We start from the raw sequence: 18,219 nt of genomic DNA, 5'->3' as shown, positions 1-18,219 counted from the left end.
GCGTGATTATGCTTTTTGGCCACACATGTTGAAAGATGTTCAAACCTACTGTCAAGGTTGTCTAATCTGTCCACAGTTCCAACCCTTTGCCAACGCATAGAGCGCCATTGCAGAAAAGGGGGATGGTAATGCCATGGTCAGATATACAAATTGATTTTATTGGTCCAGTAACAAGGTCAACAAGAGGTAACATATACATGTTAACAGTGACATGCCTGTTCACTAAATGGGTAGAGTGCATCAGTGCACCTAACAATAGTGCTGAAACAATCGCAGCTTTGCTCAACAACCACGTGTTTTCCAGATTTCGTTTGCCCCAAAGAATCGAATCAGATCGGGGTAACCCACTTCACTAGCGAAGTGATGACCAAAATGTGGAAAATACTAGTGGTTAAAAGAAAGCTCCATATTGCATATAGAGCTGCCTCAAGTGGTGGAGTAGAGCGTTACAACCAGTCCATTGTTAAAATCCTCAAAAAGTTTGTGAGTGAAACGGGTAAAGACTCGGATGTAAAACTACCTCTAGTCTTAATGGAATTAAGAGCAACTCCAAGTAGTGCTACCAAGATGTCACCTTTTGAACTGATGACTGGTAGAAGAATGATTCTACCTCAGCATCTACTGTACCGTACATCACTTGATAAACACTGCCAATACACATCAATATGTGGAGAACCTAAGAAAGCACCTGCAATATGCCTTTGCATTTGCTCAAAGGAACTTAGAGAAAGCCGCAACTGCCACTAAAACCTATTATGATCTCAAAATGTCCAAAAAGGAATATGAAATAAATGATAAAGTTTATCTTTATAACTTCGGAAGAGATCAGGTTAAGGAGAAGACATTTCTCCCATCATGGAAAGGTCCTTTTGTCATTACTGACAAAATATCTCCAGTGGCCTATAAAATAAGGATCCCCAAAAATGATAGTTTCATAGATAAATGGGTCCATATTAATCAATTGCGAATGTGCCATCCTAGGTCCCAACTACAAGTCATAGAGGGAGAATGAAATATCATATCCCCAAATGCACTTAAAGAAATATTGTAGTTTAAAGGTGCCTAACTAATGGGCACAAGGGCTCAAAAATAACGGACTCTCCTCATAGAAGACTGTCAACATCCTCACAAAATACCATTGACCTTAAGCCAATTTAAATACATGTGTCCTACATCTATTTAAAATTGGAAGGGGGATTTATGTCAAGGTATCGGAACATAAATAAATAATATATACATATATATTTATATTATTTGATAGATATGTGGCTGTGTACATCAAATAATTAATTTAATTTCTAATAACTTCAAATGGCACTGTGTGAAATTTAGCCCCACTGTTTTTGATTACACAGGATGAATCATAAAGGTCACTTCAAAGGATAGATTGTCAGATAGATGACCCCATACAGTGAATAGAGACGTAAATGTCTAAAACGTATTATTTAAAGCCTAATGAGATGCTTACAATTTCAAGGAAATTGAAATTAGCATGATGGAGCCTCAAAAGTACATGCCCATATATGGGTTTCCTGCCCAAGGTGTAGCCAATCCGTCTGTGAGTATGTTTGAAAATACAAACATATTCAAATAATTGTAGCTTTTAACAACTACCTGTTAAATGATCCCATGTGAGCTGTGTACATATCTTACACAACCATATGTCCATGCTGTATTTGAATCCATAAATTCTAGAGAATGAAAGTGGCCAGGCAGAGACAAATAACATTCATATTTGCTGAGATTGATAAATATTGCAAATAGATATATGAATGCTTAACATTTCTAACAATTATCTCTTTCATTTCAGGCTTCTAAGAAGTACACATATAATTGATATTTTAAATTATATCCTGTATATTTTATCCTCTCAAAGAGAGATATACAGATATGAAATATTAATCTGTGTGGAATAATAGTCCAATGTAGATATAATTGTGTGAGAACCACATATATCTATGTATGTGATGTTGAGTGGATGGCTGAAGAAGGAAATTGAATCCAGGATAAGGATATTATGATTTTAAATTATTTCATAAAAGATATGGTTTTAAATGCATTTTAGATATTATAAGTGGAATAAATTCACGTGTGGTCTTAAAATAATCAAAATAAATAATGTGACATAATGCAGTACATTTGAACATGTAATAGAACCAATATCCTCGCACTCAGGAAATGCAGGTCAGGGACAAAAACAGGATGCTTTCCATTGCCATAAAATGCTTTATTTGAAAGATGCTTAAAAAGAGTACTCAAAAAGTTCAGGTTAACAGGTCAAACGCGTTTCGTATGCTCTTTACTTTTTCACTGACCCATGTAACTTATTAATATAAAGAAATTATAACATTTTAAATTACACATTTTAAAGAAATGCTTTTAAATGTTAGAAATTATTAAATTAAACTGTTTGTTTGTCATGCTGCCCCCGATGGCCAAAATCCAGTATAACAGTCAAAAGATTTGACTGATTAAAAGATACTTCCCAGATGAACCAATCCATGCTCAGCTCTGTAAGGGCCAATCACAAAGCAGATCCGGAGGGCCTATCCAATTCGTCAATGATGGTACAGAACAAAAAGGGGTGGAGTTATATTGCATGATTTGACCCCAAGCATAGAGAGAGAAAGTGGCTAACTCTGGCTAGGGGGCTAACTCTTGCTAACTGGGGCTAACGCTTGCAAACTTGAACTGGCTGTCTGTGTGCTAAACTGTGACTGAAAAAAAATTGGGCTGCGTTACATACAGTTCAAAAGGCATAATAGCTACCTTTCTTTTCCACATGCAAAAACTCATTTTTGGTATTCTGAGGCAAGTTGGATAAACAAAGAAGTTTTTGGGAGATTGAACTACAAATTGGTTAAAACTGGTGATGTATGATTGTTCTAATTTTTAATATTTTAAACAAAGGTAATTGGTAATTTGTAGCTATATAGCTGATAGTAATGTTTGAATGTTAGTAGCTTATATCTTGGTCTCATTGTGGTATTTTAAATGCAACTCTGATTTGATAGACTATTGTGAATAAGGCTAATTCTAAATGTAAATTTTATGAGATTTGCATAGCATATTTTAATAGTTTTAAACGTGTATAGTATTGATTCATATTCTTGTTCCTACAAATATATTTCAATGTGTTTATAAATATTAACTAATAAAAAGAATTCAGGAATTTATATTAATTTTATGGTTTTTGGTATATGCATATTTTATTGGGGTTTACTTTATGTTTAAATCTTTTTTATTAGTAACATGGGTTTTCACAATACAAAAAAAATAGATCTTTTCATATGAGACAATCAATCTACAATTAACTGAGCATTAGGAAAGAGATGAGTGAATATGATTTGCAACATATTGTCTTTTGAGTAACTGTTCTTCCATACAGGAGTATCGTTTACCTTATACAATCACTGCTCAAGGATTCTCGAGCCTTTTCATAACAATAAGTCTCTGATCATATATTTGTCCATATCTTCCTTTCTTTTCTGGATTGTTCCAGATTGTGTTGTCCCATGTTTAACCATTTTCTTAAATAACTATATTGAGGTATAATCAACAATTCAATATTACTAAATTTAAATTTTAACAAGTAACTGAACCTAAGCTGCATTTCTTAAGATCTCTCTAGAAATTCCAACATCAGCTTAGAAAAAAAAAATAAATAAAAAAAAAATAAATAAAAGTAATAAATACAGAAAAGGAAAGTTAACAAAAGGGTATACTAGGTCGCCGGGCGTCCCCTCCTCTCCTCTCCTCCAGGTCTTGGTATCTTCTCCCCCTATTTCTAGGCTACAGGAGATCATCTATTGAGTCTATGTCTATTCAGTGTCCAGTAAAACCAGATCTGTTCAAATTGTGTCTGTGTGTCTAGTAACTGCGCAGCAGTTTCATACATGTGGTATGTTAGAGAAATTTTATTGACTACTTCCTCCCAGGGTGGTGCTGAGGTTTTCCAATATTTTGCTATGCAGGTTCTGGTAACCGTACTAATGATTCTAATGAATGTGTTTATCTGTTTGTTAAACTGAGGTAGTGGGAAATGTAAAAGAGCTTGCGACGGTGTCAATCGAATGTGTTCATCTAGAACAGAGCTTAGTAGATCTGATGTTTTAGCCCAGATATCTCTCACCATTCCGCACTCCCACCACATATGACAATAGGAGCCTACTTCCCCACATCCTCTATAACAAGACCTACTATGATTAGATGACATGTGAGCAGTTTTAACTGGGGTCAAGTACCACCTAAATATCGTCTTGGTGGTGTTTTCTCTCAAATCGGCGCTTAAGAGTCCTTTACAAGCTGAATTAAACGTATTATCCCACCATTGCTTATCTTTATTTATATCTAAATCTTTCTCCCAATTTAGAATCAAGTTAGGTTTTGATGAATTATTAGTTGCTTGTATCTGTAAATATAATTTAGAAATGGCCCCCTTTGGTCTGTGTGTGGACTTAAGTAAACTCTCCAGGGGTGTGGTTATGGTGGGCTGAAGGCCTCTAATATATTCATGGATTACAGAGTTAACTTGAAGATATTGGAACCATTGTAATTTTACTGAGTCTAATTGGGTTTGTATCTGGTTGAAAGTCTTAGGTTTACCTCCATTTAACCAGTCTGCCACTCTATAGAGGCCCTTATTGGCCCATTTATCTACTATATGTTGTGACTCTTTGGGAAGTAGGTATCTAATAGGGTGCACTAATGTCTGGTTAGATAAGAGATTCTGTCTGTTAGTCAAGGCGGACCAGATTTCGATAGTGTGGTGTATGATCTGTAAACCTGGCTTATCCTTGAGGTCCCTCTTTATATGTTTATGCCATAGAAAATCGTCTAGATAGGGAGTATCTCTTATCTCTGCTTCTAGATTAGTCCATGTGACCCCTTCCACATTGCTTCCCACTAAAGCCGTCTGTGCTAATCTTGCTGCTTTGTAGTACTCTACTATGTTGGGAGCTCCAATTCCACCTAGACTCCTATGTTTGGTTATCAGAGCAGTTGCTATGCGAGCCACTTTATTCCCTCTAATGTAAGTTATTAGGTCTCTTTGTAGTCGCTCAAGATCTTTTAGTGGGACTTTTATGGGTAAGGTTCTAAATAAGTATAGTATCCGGGGGAGAATTGACATTTTGATTGTTGCTAGTCTGCCTAACCATGAGAAAGTGTGCGTCTTCCATTTGCTTAAGTTTTTCTTTATCTCCTTGTATATGGGTTCATAGTTGTATTTGTATAGCTGGTTTATCTGAGGTGTAAGGTGTATCCCTAAGTATTTAAGCGAGTGATTGACCCATCGTTCTTCAAAGTTAATGTCTATAATTTTTTTGGTGTGTTGTGGAAGTCCCAAATTGGGGTTTACTTTAAAGGATAATTATTAAATATATTGTGTTTTAACCCAGCCATATACTGACACAGCAGTGAGTCAGGCAGTTCATGTATTAGTTTGGTTTGGATGAGGAAAAGAGGAGAGATGGTAATTTTGCAGTTATCTAATAATAAAGAACAGATCATGTTGAAATCTGACCCTTAAAAGGGACATTAAACACTTTGAGATGGTAATTTAAAATGATAAATTGTATATATCTATATGTGTGTGTATGTGTATATGTATATATATATATATATATATATATGTATGTATGACTGTATCTAGCAAATAAAAGTGTGTGTATCAGTAGGCCATTACAGGAAATCATAAGGAAGTGCAACCGTGAATGGGTACTCACATTTCCAGAAAGCACCCTTGTGGGCGCAGGCTGACAGATTAATAGGTGTGTCAGCTCACCAAGTACAGGCTCCTGCAAACAATCCAGAGGCTGCTCCAATAGTTCAAGTGTGTAGCAAACAGCAATGGAACACAGGTGCTCTCTTGATATAAAGGGCTTGGAAACACTGTACTTTTAAAACCGATTTAATAAAACCAATTAAAAACAATACAGTGAATAAACTGGGGTCATCACAATAGTTACCCCAGCATATGCAACGCGTTTCTCAGCATTACGTTGTTTCATCAGGCATACCAAACCCTATTAAATGACACTTATTTAAATGCACTTGTAAACAATCATATTGCAGGAACACAGTTGTTGGATACATGTCAATTGTATCTAATCACCTTAATCTCAAAGCACATTGCTAATAAATAATAGACTCATTATAATGTTAGGCTGTACTGAATCAGTATTCATACATTATACAGATGTATACAAAGTTACATATACAAATATGAACATCTATACAAAACAATATACAACAATACATCCTATAATCAAGACATATGATACATAAAAAAACAATTCTTTTTGAGGAGGATCACACAGGGTAGTAATGGGAATACACATTGAGAGCATTCATACAATTGATTATCCGAACATCACATCTGCAAGCAAAACCCCCCTGTACAAGGGAGTGGACCAAAAATTGAGAGATGAAATTTTTAATTTGTCTGATCATATACTAACTGATGATGAAATTGGAGTCTTAGGTAGAGGTCTTTCTTCTGTTATGTGTGATCAGTCCACGGGTCATCATTACTTCTGGGATATTATCTGCTCCCCTACAGGAAGTGCAAGAGGATTCACCCAGCAGAGTTGCTATATAGCTCCTCCCCTCTACGTCACCCCCAGTCATTCTCTTGCACCCAAAGACTAGATAGGAGGTGTGAGAGGACTATGGTGATTATACTTAGTTTTTATAACTTCAATCAAAAGTTTGTTATTTTACAATAGCACCGGAGCGTGTTATTACTTCTCTGGCAGAGTTTGAAGAAGAATCTACCAGAGTTTTTCTTATGATTTTAACCGGAGTAGTTAAGATCATATTGCTGTTTCTCGGCCATCTGAGGGAGGTAAAAGCTTCAGATCAGGGGACAGCGGGCAGTTGAATCTGCATTGAGGTATGTAGCAGTTTTTATTTTCTGAATGGAATTGATGAGAAAATCCTGCCATACCGTTATAATGACATGTATGTATACTCTACACTTCAGTATTCTGGGGATGGTATTTCACCGGAATTACTCTGTAAAAGTACATTAAACCTTTTAATAGGTATTTAATTCATGTTAAACGTTTTTGCTGGAATGTAGAATCGTTTGCATTTCTGAGGTACTGAGTGAATAAATATTTGGGCATTATTTTTCCACTTGGCAGTTTGCTTGTTTTGATTATGACAGTTTCGTTTCTCTCTCACTGCTGTGTGTGAGGGGGAGGGGCCGTTTTTGGCGCTCTTTGCTACGCATCAAAAATTTCCAGTCAGTTACTCTTGTATTTTCTGCATGATCCGGTTCATCTCTAACAGAACTCAGGGGTCTTCAAACTTCTTTGAAGGGAGGTAGATTCTCTCAGCAGAGCTGTGAGACTTATGTAGTGACTGTGTTTTAAAACGTTGCTCTGTGATTTTTATGTTTAAAATTTAATTAGTGTTACTTTACTAATGGGAACAAACCTTTGCTAACAAGTTGTGTTGTTTTTAAAGAGTGATGCTATAACTGTTTTTCAGTTCATTATTTCAACTGTCATTTAATCGTTTAGTGCTTCTTTGAGGCACAGTACGTTTTTGTTAAATAAGATTGTAACCAAGTTGCATGTTTATTGCTAGTGTGTTAAACATGTCTGATTCAGAGGAAGATACCTGTGTCATTTGTTCCAATGCCAAGGTGGAGCCCAATAGAAATTTATGTACTAACTGTATTGATGCTACTTTAAATAAAAGCCAATCTGTACAAATTGAACAAATTTCACCAAACAGCGAGGGGAGAGTTATGCCGTCTAACTCGCCTCACGTGTCAGTACCTGCGTCTCCCGCCCGGGAGGTGCGTGATATTATGGCGCCTAGTACATCTGGGCAGCCATTACAGATAACATTACAAGATATGGCTACTGTTATGACTGAAGTTTTGGCTAAGTTACCAGAACTAAGAGGCAAGCGTGATCACTCTGGGGTGAGAACAGAGTGCGCTGATAATTCTAGGGCCATGTCTGATACTGCGTCACAGCTTGCAGAGCATGAGGACGGAGAGCTTCATTCTGTAGGTGACGGTTCTGATCCAAGCAGATTGGATTCAGATATTTCAAATTTTAAATTTAAATTGGAAAACCTCCGTGTATTACTAGGGGAGGTCTTAGCGGCTCTTAACGATTGTAACACTGTTGCAATACCAGAGAAAATGTGTAGGTTGGATAAATACTTTGCGGTACCGGCGAGTACTGACGTTTTTCCTATACCTAAGAGATTAACTGAAATTGTTACTAAGGAGTGGGATAGACCCGGTGTGCCGTTCTCACCCCCTCCAATATTTAGAAAGATGTTTCCAATAGACGCCACCACACGGGACTTATGGCAAACGGTCCCTAAGGTGGAGGGAGCAGTCTCTACTTTAGCTAAGCGCACCACTATCCCGGTGGAGGATAGCTGTGCTTTTTCAGATCCTATGGATAAAAAAATTAGAGGGTTACCTTAAGAAAATGTTTGTTCAACAAGGTTTTATATTGCAACCCCTTGCATGCATCGCGCCGATTACGGCTGCGGCAGCATTTTGGATTGAGTCTCTGGAAGAGAACCTTAGTTCCGCTACGCTGGACGACATTACGGACAGGCTTAGAGTCCTTAAACTAGCTAATTCATTCATTTCGGAGGCCGTAGTACATTTAACCAAACTTACGGCTAAGAATTCAGGATTCGCCATTCAGGCACGTAGGGCGCTGTGGCTAAAATCCTGGTCGGCTGATGTAACTTCTAAGTCCAAATTACTTAATATACCTTTCAAGGGGCAAACTTTATTTGGGCCCGGTTTGAAAGAAATTATCGCTGACATTACAGGAGGTAAGGGCCACGCTCTACCTCAAGACAAAGCCAAAGCTAAGGCTAGACAGTCTAATTTTCGTCCCTTTCGGAATTTCAAAGCAGGTGCAGCATCAACTTCCACTGCACCAAAACAGGAAGGAGCTGTTGCTCGTTACAGACAAGGCTGGAAACCTAACCAGTCCTGGAATAAGGGCAAGCAGGCCAGAAAACCTGCTGCTGCCCCTAAGACAGCATGAACCGAGGGCCCCCGATCCGGGACCGGATCTAGTGGGGGGCAGACTCTCTCTCTTCGCCCAGGCTTGGGCAAGAGATGTCCAGGATCCCTGGGCGCTAGAGATCATATCTCAGGGATACCTTCTAGACTTCAAATTATCTCCCCCAAGAGGGAGATTTCATCTGTCAAGGTTGTCAACAAACCAAATAAAGAAAGACGCATTTCTACGCTGTGTACAAGATCTATTATTAATGGGAGTGATCCATCCGGTTCCGCGGTCGGAACAAGGACAAGGGTTTTACTCAAACCTGTTTGTGGTCCCCAAAAAAGAGGGAACTTTCAGGCCAATCTTGGATTTAAAGATCCTAAACAAATTCCTAAGAGTTCCATCGTTCAAAATGGAAACTATTCGGACAATCTTACCCATGATCCAAAAGGGTCAGTACATGACCACAGTGGATTTAAAGGATGCTTACCTTCACATACCGATTCACAAAGATCATTACCGGTATCTAAGGTTTGCCTTCTTAGACAGGCATTACCAGTTTGTAGCCCTTCCATTCGGATTGGCTACGGCTCCAAGAATCTTCACAAAGGTTCTGGGTGCCCTTCTAGCGGTTCTGAGACCGCGAGGAATTTCGGTAGCTCCGTACCTAGACGACATTCTGATACAAGCTTCAAGCTTTCAAACTGCCAAGTCTCATACAGAGTTAGTTCTGGCATTTCTAAGGTCGCATGGATGGAAAGTGAACGAAAAGAAAAGTTCTCTCTTGCCTCTCACAAGAGTTCCATTCTTGGGGACTCTTATAGATTCTGTAGAAATGAAGATTTATCTAACAGAAGACAGATTAACAAAGCTTCTAAATACATGCCGTGTCCTTCATTCCATTCAACTCCCGTCAGTAGCTCAATGCATGGAGGTGATCGGCTTAATGGTAGCAGCAATGGACATAGTACCCTTTGCACGCCTACATCTCAGACCGCTGCAATTGTGCATGCTGAGTCAGTGGAATGGGGATTACTCAGATTTGTCCCCCACTCTGAATCTGGATCAAGAGACCAGAAACTCTCTTCTATGGTGGCTTTCTCGGCCACATCTGTCCAGGGGGATGCCGTTCAGCAGGCCGGACTGGACAATTGTAACAACAGACGCCAGCCTTCTAGGTTGGGGCGCTGTCTGGAATTCTCTGACGGCTCAGGGACAATGGAGTCAGGAGGAAAGTCTCCTGCCAATAAACATTCTGGAATTGAGAGCAGTTCTCAATGCCCTTCTAGCTTGGCCCCAGTTAAAGACTCGGGGGTTCATCAGGTTTCAGTCGGACAACATCACGACTGTAGCTTACATCAACCATCAGGGAGGGACAAGAAGCTCCCTAGCAATGATAGAAGTATCAAGGATAATTCGCTGGGCAGAGTCTCACTCTTGCCACCTATCAGCAATCCACATCCCGGGAGTGGAGAACTGGGAGGCGGATTTCTTGAGTCGCCAGACTCTTCATCCGGGGGAGTGGGAACTTCATCCGGAGGTCTTTGCCCAAATACTTCGACGTTGGGGCAAACCAGAGATAGATCTCATGGCGTCTCGCCAGAACGCCAAACTTCCTCGCTACGGATCCAGATCCAGGGATCCGGGAGCGGTTCTGATAGATGCTTTGACAGCACCTTGGAACTTCAGGATGGCTTATGTGTTTCCACCCTTCCCGCTGCTTCCTCGATTGATTGCCAAAATCAAACAGGAGAGAGCATCAGTGATTCTAATAGCGCCTGCATGGCCGCGCAGGACTTGGTATGCAGATCTAGTGGACATGTCATCCTGTCCGCCTTGGTCTCTACCTCTAAGACAGGACCTTCTGATTCAGGGTCCATTCAAACATCAAAGTCTAACTTCTCTGAAGCTGACTGCTTGGAAATTGAACGCTTGATTTTATCAAAACGTGGTTTTTCTGAGTCGGTTATTGATACCCTGATACAGGCTAGGAAGCCTGTTACCAGAAAGATTTACCATAAAATATGGCGTAAATACCTATACTGGTGTGAATCCAAAGATTACTCCTGGAGTAAGGTTAGGATTCCTAGGATATTGTCTTTTCTACAAGAAGGTTTAGAAAAGGGTTTATCGGCTAGCTCATTAAGGGGACAGATCTCAGCTCTGTCCATCTTGTTGCACAGGCGTCTGTCAGAAAATTCAGACATCCAGGCCTTTTGTCAGGCTTTAGCTAGGATCAAGCCTGTGTTTAAAACTGTTGCTCCGCCATGGAGTTTAAACTTAGTTCTTAACGTTTTACAGGGTGTTCCGTTTGAACCCCTTCATTCCATTGATATAAAATTGTTATCTTGGAAAGTTCTATTTTTAATGGCTATTTCCTCGGCTCGAAGAGTCTCTGAGTTATCAGCCCTACATTGTGATTCTCCTTATCTGATCTTTCACTCAGACAAGGTAGTTCTGCGTACTAAACCTGGGTTCTTACCTAAGGTTGTCTCTAACAGGAATATCAATCAAGAGATTGTTGTTCCATCCTTGTGTCCAAATCCTTCTTCAAAGAAGGAACGTCTTCTACACAATCTGGATGTAGTTCGTGCCCTCAAGTTCTACTTGCAGGCAACTAAAGATTTTCGCCAAACTTCTTCCCTGTTTGTCGTTTATTCTGGACAGAGGAGAGGTCAAAAAGCTTCTGCTACCTCTCTCTCTTTTTGGCTTCGTAGCATAATACGTTTAGCCTATGAGACTGCTGGACAGCAGCCTCCTGAAAGAATTACAGCTCATTCCACTAGAGCTGTGGCTTCCACTTGGGCCTTTAAGAATGAGGCCTCTGTTGAACAGATTTGCAAGGCTGCAACTTGGTCTTCGCTTCATACTTTTTCCAAATTTTACAAATTTGACACTTTTGCTTCTTCGGAGGCTATTTTTGGGAGAAAGGTTCTTCAGGCAGTGGTTCCTTCTGTATAATGAGCCTGCCTATCCCTCCCGTCATCCGTGTACTTTTGCTTTGGTATTGGTATCCCAGAAGTAATGATGACCCGTGGACTGATCACACATAACAGAAGAAAACATAATTTATGCTTACCTGATAAATTCCTTTCTTCTGTTGTGTGATCAGTCCACGGCCCGCCCTGTTTTTTAAGGCAGGTACATATTTTTTAAATTATAATTCAGTCACCACTACACCCTTGGCTTCTCCTTTCTCGTTGGTCTTTGGTCGAATGACTGGAGGTGACGTAGAGGGGAGGAGCTATATAGCAACTCTGCTGGGTGAATCCTCTTGCACTTCCTGTAGGGGAGCAGATAATATCCCAGAAGTAATGATGACCCGTGGACTGATCACACAACAGAAGAAAGGAATTTATCAGGTAAGCATAAATTATGTTTTCCTATTGTCCCCCCAATTCTCCCAACATATTTGATCTATTTGTTGATTTGAATAAATTCACAAGAAAATTGTCATTACTGCGATATTTTGCTGCAAAAAAACTTAAAGGGACACAACCCAAATTTCTTTCATGTAATTGGCAAGAGTCCATGAGCTAGTGACATATGGGATATACAATCCTACCAGGAGGGGCAAAGTTTCCCAAACCTCAAAATACCTATAAATACACCCCTCACCACACCCACAATTCAGTTTTACAAACTTTGCCTCCTATGGAGGTGGTGAAGTAAGTTTGTGCTAAGATTTCTATGTTGATATGCGCTACTCAGCATTGTTGAAGCCCGATTCCTCTCAGAGTACAGCGAATGTCAGAGGGACGTGAAGGGAGTATCACTTATTTGAATACAATGATTTCCCTAACGGGGGTCTATTTCATAGGTTCTCTGTTATCGGTCGTAGAGATTCATCTCCTACCTCCCTTTTCAGATCGACGATATACTCTCAATTTACCATTACCTCTACTAATAACTGTTTTAGTACTGGTTTGGCTATCTGCTATATGTGGATGGGTGTCTTTTGGTAAGTATGTTTTTTATTACTTAAGACACCTCAGCTATGGTTTGGCACTTTTTGCATTTATATAAAGTTCTAAATATATGTATTGTACTTATATTTGCCATGAGTCAGGTTCATGTATTTCCTTCAGCAGACTGTCGGTTTCATATTTGGGGAATTTAAACTTTTTAAGAAATGTATTTCTTACCTGGGGTTTAGTCTTTTTTTCAATTGACTACTTCTTGCTTTTGCGGGTATTAGGCCAGCGGGTGCGTCAAATGCTAAACTTTATTGCATCATTCTTGGCGTGAAAATTTGTTTGGCGCGAAAAAAGATGTTTATGACGCAACTTCGTCATTTCCGGCATCATACGTGACGCCGAGACCTTTCACACGGCGGCTTCATTAGTGACGGGAGTGTGTCATTTCCGGTTATTTTTGGCGCCAAAAAAGTTTACGTTATGTTGTGCGTCATACTTGGCGCCAAATTTTTTTCATTATTTCAATACCCCATTGATGTTTGCCTCTTGCTTTTTTCTCTATCAGAGGCCTATGCTTTTGCATTTTTTCCCATTCCTGAAACTGTCATATAAGGAAATAGATAATTTTGCTTTATATGTTGTTTTTTCTCTTACATTGAGCAAGATGTCCCAATCTGATCCTGTCTCAGAAGTTTCTGCTGGAACATTGCTGTCTGACATCGGTTCTACCAAAGCTAAGTGCATTTGTTGTAAAAGTGTAGAAATTATTCCACCAAATGTCATTTGTAATAGTTGTCATGATAAACTTTTACATGCAGATAGTGTTTCCATCAGTAATAGTACATTGCCAGTTGCAGTTCCTTCAACTTCTAATGTATATGATATACCTGTAAATTTTAAAGAATTTGTATCTGATTCTATTCTGAAGGATTTGTCTGCATTTCCACCTTCTAATAAACGTAAAAGTTCTTTTAAAACTTCTCATTTAGCTGATGAAATTTCAAATGACCAGCAACATAATAATTTATCCTCTTCTGATGAGGATCTATCTGATTCAGAAGATCCTTCCTCAGACATTGACATTGACAAATCTACTTATTTATTTAAAATATAGTATATGCGTTCTTTATTAAAAGAAGTGTTAATTACTTTGGATATTGAGGTAACCAGTCTTATTGACGTTCAGTCTAATAAACGTTTAAATGCTGTTTTTAAATCTCCTGTGGTTTCCCCAGGGTTTTTTCCTATTCCTGAGGCTATTTCTGATATGATTTCTAGGGAATGGAATAAGCCAGGTACTTCTTTTATTCCTTCTTCAAGGTTTAAAAAAATTGTATCATTTACCAGCAAAATCTATAGAGTTTTGGGAAAAAATCCCCAAAGTTGATGGGGCTATTTCTACTCTTGCTAAACGTACCACTATTCCTATGGAAGATAGTACTTCCTTTAATGATCCTTTAGATAGGAAGCTTGAATCTTATCTAAGAAAGGCCTATTTATATTCAGGTCATCTTCTCAGACCTGCTATTTCTTTGGCTGATGTTGCGGCTGCCTCAACTTTTTGGTTGGAGAATTTAGCGCAACGAGAATTGGATCCTGACATATCTAGCATTACTCGCTTACTGCAACATGCTAATCATTTTATTTGTGATGCCATTTTTGATATTATCAAAATTGATGTTAGAGCCATGTCTTTAACTGTATTAGCTAGAAGAGCTTTGTGGCTTAAATCTTGGAATGCTGAGCTGATATGACATCTAAATCTAGATTACTATCTCTTTCTTTCCAAGGTAATAATTTATTTGGTTCTCAGTTGGATTCTATTATTTCAACTATCACTGGAGGAAAAGGAGTTTTTCTGCCTCAGGATAAAAAACCTAAGGGTAAATCTAAGGCTTCTAACCGTTTTACTTCCTTTCGTCAGAATAAGGAACAAAAACTCAATCCTCCTCCCAAGGAATCTGCTTCCAATTGGAAGCCTTCCTCAAATTGGAATAAATCCAAGCCATTTATGAAACCAAAGTCTGCCCCTAAGTCCGCATGAAGGTGCGGCCCTCATTCCAGCTCAGCTGGTAGGGGGCAGATTAAGGTTTTTCAAGGATTTTTGGATAAAATCTGTCCAAAACCATTGGATTCAGAGCATTGTCTCTCAGGGGTATCGAATAGGATTCAAAGTAAGACCTCCTCTGAGAAGATTTTTTCTCTCACGCATCCCTGTAAATCCAGTAAAAGCTCAGGCTTTTCTGAAGTGTGTTTCAGGCCTGGAGTCTTCAGGGGTAATCATGCCAGTTCCTCCTCAGGAACAAGGTTTGGGGTTTTATTCAAACCTATTCATTGTACCAAAGAAAGAAAATGTATTCAGATCAGTTCTGGATCTGAAAATTTTGAATCGTTATGTAAGAGTACCAACTTTCAAGATGGTGACTATAAGGACTATTCTGCCTTTTGTTCAGCAAGGACATTATATGTCCACAATAGACTTGCAGGATGCATACCTTCATATTCCGTTTCATCCAGAACACTATCAGTTTCTGAGATTCTCTTTTTTAGACAAGCATTACCAATTTGTTGCTCTTCCATTTGGCCTAGCAACAGCTCCAAGAATCTTTTCAAAGGTTCTGGGTGCCCTACTATCTGTAATCAGAGAACAGGGTATTGCGGTGTTTCCTTATTTGGATGATATCTTGGTACTAGCTCAGTCTTTACATACTGCAGAATCTCACACGAATCAACTTGTGTTGTTTCTTCGGAAACATGGTTGGAGGATCAATTTACCAAAAAGTTTCTTGATTCCTCAGACAAAGGTCACCTTTTTAGGAATCCAGATAGATTCAGTGTCCATGACTCTGTCTCTAACAGACAAGAGATGTTTAAAATTGGTCGCAGCATGCCGGCACCTTCAGTCTCAGTCATTCCCTTCAGTGGCTATGTGCATGGAAGTTTTAGGTCTCATGACTGCAGCATCGGATGCGATCCCCTTTGCTCGTTTTCACATGAGACCTCTACAGCTTTGTATGCTGAATCAATGGTGCAGGGATTATACAAAGATATCACAATTAAATCCTTGAATCCCAATGTACGACACTCTCTGACATGGTGGATAGATCACCATCATTTGGTTCAAGGGGCTTCTTTTGTTCGGCCAACCTGGACTGTGATCTCAACAGATGCGAGTCTTTCAGGTTGGGGAGCTGTTTAGGGATCTCTGACAGCACAAGGGGGTTGGAAATCTCAAGAGGCGAGATTACCAATAAATATTTTAGAACTCCGTGCAATTCTCAGGGCTCTTCAGTTCTGGCCCCTGCTAAAGAGAGAACCGTTCATTTGTTTTCAGACAGACAATATCACAACTGTGTCTTATGTCAATCATCAGGGTGGGACTCACAGTCCCCAAGCTATGAAAGAAGTATCTCGGATACTTGTTTGGGCGGAATCCAGCTCCTGTCTAATCTCTGCAGTGCAAATCCCAGGTGTAGACAATTGGGAGGCGGATTATCTCAGCCGCCAGACTTTACATCCAGGGGAGTGGTCTCTCCATCCAGATGTGTTTTCTCAGATTGTTCAGATGTGGGGTCTTCCAGAGATAGATCTCATGGCCTCTCATCTAAACAAGAAACTTCCCAGATACCTGTTCAGGTCCAGGGATTTTCAGGCGGAAGCAGTGGATGCGCTGTCACTTCCTTGGTGTTATCATCCTGCTTACATCTTCCTGCTTCTAGTTCTCCTTCCAAGAGTGATCTCCAAAATCATCATGGAACAGTCTTTTGTGTTGCTGGTGGTTCCAGCATGGCCACACAGGTTTTGGTATACGGATCTGGTTCGGATGTCCAGTTGCCCGCCTTGGCCACTTCCGTTACGGCCGGACCTACTATCTCAAGGTCCATTTTTCCATCAGGATCTCAAATCATTAAATTTGAAGGTATGGAAATTGAACGCTTAGTTCTAAGTCATAGAGGTTTCTCTGACTCAGTGATTAATACTATGTTACAAGCTCGTAAATCTAACTCTAGAAAGATTTATTATAGAGTTTGGAAGACTTACATTTCATGGTGTTCTTCTCATAAATTCTCCTGGCATTCTTTTAAAATTCCTAGAATTTTACAGTTTCTTCAGGATGGTTTGGATAAGGGTTTGTCTGCAAGTTCCTTGAAAGGACAAATCTCTGCTCTTTCTGTTTTATTTCACAGAAAGATTGCTGTACTTCCTGATATACACTGTTTTGTACAGGCTTTAATTCGTATCAAGCCTGCCATTAAGTCAATCTCTCCTCCTTGGAGTCTTAATTTGGTTCTGAAGGCTTTACAGGCTCCTCCATTTGAACCTATACATTCTTTAGACATTAAACTACTTTCTTGGAAAGTGTTGTTTCTTTTGGCCATCTCTTCTGCTAGAAGAGTTTCTGAGTTATCTGCTCTTTCTTGTGAGTCTCCTTTTCTGATTTTTCATCAGGGTAAGGCAGTTTTGCAGACTTCTTTTCAATTTTTACCTAAGGTTGTGAATTCTAACAACATTAGTAGATAAATTGTTGTCCCTTCCTTATGTCCTAATCCTAAGAATTCTTTGGAGAGATCCTTACATTCTTTGGACGTGGTAAGAGCTTTGAAATATTATGTGGAAGCTACTAAAGATTTCAGGAAAACTTCCAGTCTATTTGTTTTATTTTCTGGTCCTTGGAAAGGTCAGAAGGCTTCTGCAATTTCCTTGGCTTCTTGGTTGAAACTTTTGATTCATCAAGCTTATTTGGAGTTGGGTCAGGCCCCGCCTCAGAGAATTACAGCTCATTCTACTAGATCAGTCTCCACTTCGTGGGCTTTTAAGAATGAAGCTTCAGTTGATCAGATTTGCAAAGGGGCAACTTGGTCCTCTTTGCATACATTTACTAAATTCTGCCGTTTTGATGTATTTGCTTCTTCGGAAGCAGTTTTTGGTAGAAAAGTTCTTCAGGCAGCTGTTTCAGTTTGATTTAATTTTTTTTCTTTCAAAAATGAAAATAAACTTATTTTTTTGGGTTGTGGATTAATTTTTCAGCGGAATATGGCTGTTTTTATTTTTATTCCCTCCCTCTCTAGTGACTCTTGAGTGGAAGACTCCACATCTTGGGTATTGATATCCCATATGTCACTAGCTCATGGATTCTTGCCAATTACATGAAAAATGTTATGCTCTATCTGAATCACAAAAGAAAAAAACATAATTTATGTAAGAACTTACCTGATAAATTCATTTCTTTCATATTGGCAAGAGTCCATGAGGCCCACCCTTTTTATGGTGGTTATGATTTTTTTTGTATAAAGCACAAT

The sequence above is a fragment of the Bombina bombina genome, chromosome 9 (genome assembly GCF_027579735.1).
Source record: "Bombina bombina isolate aBomBom1 chromosome 9, aBomBom1.pri, whole genome shotgun sequence".
Lineage (NCBI taxonomy): Eukaryota > Metazoa > Chordata > Amphibia > Anura > Bombinatoridae > Bombina > Bombina bombina.
Note: the sequence above shows the minus strand (reverse complement) of the source record.